The sequence below is a fragment of the Macrobrachium rosenbergii genome, chromosome 41, assembly GCF_040412425.1.
Source record: "Macrobrachium rosenbergii isolate ZJJX-2024 chromosome 41, ASM4041242v1, whole genome shotgun sequence".
NCBI classification, from domain to species: domain Eukaryota; kingdom Metazoa; phylum Arthropoda; class Malacostraca; order Decapoda; family Palaemonidae; genus Macrobrachium; species Macrobrachium rosenbergii.
The window spans coordinates 40567579-40570177 of NC_089781.1; positions in this window are offsets into that span (position 1 = coordinate 40567579).

Consider the following 2599-nt stretch of genomic DNA (forward strand, 5'->3'; position numbering starts at 1 on the left):
CTTCGGAAAAGAAATAATTTTTAGAGTCTTCAAGAACACTATTAAAGACGCACGGAAAACTTTTCCAATATTCCTGGAAAACCTGTCTACCATATACTTTGGAGGCTTGTATTTCAAGTCAATGGTCCCTGTATGCTTGTCCCTTATGAATTGGATTCATATTCTAAAAAAAAAAATAATAGTAATAAAAAAATACTCATAGTAGCATGAGTCTTAAAATGAAGTAGCAAATCCACAGTTGTATATTTATCTTTAAATATATGTACATATACATAACTGTGGAATTGCTTCTCCAATAATAATAATAATAATAATAATAATAATAATAATAATAATAATAATAATAATAATAATAATAATAATAATAATAATACTGAGATAATATTAAGCAAACTTTTTACTGATGAAGATGCAATTTTTAATAATTTTAGTAGGACATTTTTTAAACAACTTTTAGAGCTGGCCGTGCTGGACACGACCTTTGCCTTCAGTTTGTATAAACAAACTGAAGGGATGGCCATGGGATCACCACTTGGTCCAATTTTTGCTAACATCTTCATGTGCTCCTGGAGGAGCGCATAATAGAAGAATGTCCCATTAGGTTCCGCCCTCTATTTTATCGAAGATATGTTGACGACACGTTCTCCTATTTCGTCATGAATGTCATGCAGAGTCCTTTCTGGAGTTCGTCATCCGACAACATCCAAACATAAGGTTCGCTATGGAGAAGGAGGTAAATAACAAACTCCCCTTCCTTGATCTTATTATTTCCAGAGGTGACTCAGGTTTTTACACAGGTGTGTATAGAAAAAAATACATTTACTGGTTTGGGAATGAATTTTTATAGTTCGTGTTTCTTTCATTTGAAACTGAACTCTATTTTAACCCTCCTCCATAGGGCTTACACCCACTCGTCAAACTGGAAGAGTTTCACGATGAGATATCCTTTTTAGTGAAATATTTCAATAATAATTGTTTTCCATCACGACTTTTTTCAGATCCCTAAATAAACTGCTACTACAGAAAATGACTCCGGCAACACCTGAATCGACTGTGCCGAAACTAAAGATGTATGCAAGTTTCCCTTTCGTGCATGATGATACTTTTAGGAGAAAATGCACAGCCATTATTCAAAAGAGTTTTCCAGCTTTAAACCTGAAAATCATCCCGAAAAATCCCTTTACAATAGGGTCTCTGTTCAGAGTCAAAGACCGGCTCAGTCCTCTGTTTTCGTCCAGCGTTGTTTACAAGTACACTTGCCCGGGATGTGATCACGGGATATACATATGTGGGATGCACGAGGAGGCTGTTGAAGGTCCGCATAGATTCCCACAGGGGCATAAGTCATAGAACAGGTAGCAGGTTATCTAATCCTGAGCAATCAAATATACGAAATCATTCAAAATTATGTAAAACTTATATTGACAGCAAGGATTTTTCCATCCTAGGCCGAGTGCAGAACAACAACGACTTAACCATCCTAGAATCCATAATTATCAGGAAGACTGTGCCGTCGTTAAATACTCAATCGTCCTCAGTGAAATTGTTTATAGCCTAGTTTGGGCAACTGGTTTTCCTCACTCTGTTTGTACTTATTTATGTTAGTCTTGTTCTTTCTTTCATATAGGTAGGTTGTTTTAAGATTTTAGTGAACTCCTTTTACTCATTATTGACTTGTCTTGGAATGAGGTGTTTTGTTTTAAATATTTTTACTACATAAAGAGCTGTTGCCATTGCATTAATTTGTTATTGATGTTCGCAAATTATATTATATTTTATAGCCTTGAAAATGCGACTTGGAATTCGTCGCGGAACGTCGGCATTGAAAATAAACTGTAGATGATGAGGATGCCTTTCCCTACTGCTTCCTTTTCTGATGATATATATATATATATATATATATATATATATATATATATATATATATATATATATATATATATTACTAAAGGACCTCATTCAAACTGCATGGTATCTATAGATACCATCCAGTTTGAATGAGGTCCTTTAGTAATTTAGTTAATGCACAGAACAATTGTGTATGTGATAAAGTTAATATATACGTATGTATACATATATGTGTGTGTGTTAGTGTGTGTATTAACAGATAGTTAGACACAGAGATAGATGCATAGATATATATATAATATATATATATATATATATATATATATATATATATATATATATATATATATATAATATATATATATATAATATATATATATATATATATATATATATATATATATATATATATATATATATATATATATATATATATATATATATATATATATATATATATATATATATATATATATATATATATATATATATATATATATATATATATATATATATACATATATATATATATATATATATATATATATATATATATATATATATATATATATATATATATATATACATATATATATATATACATATATATATACATATATACATATATGCATATATATAGTAGGGAGTACGGATAGGAAGAACAGTCAGCTCATCATTGATATATTTATTAATAGGTGCGCTTCGGGATCACCCATATCCCATCTTTTCTGGCTAAAAAGATACAAAAACA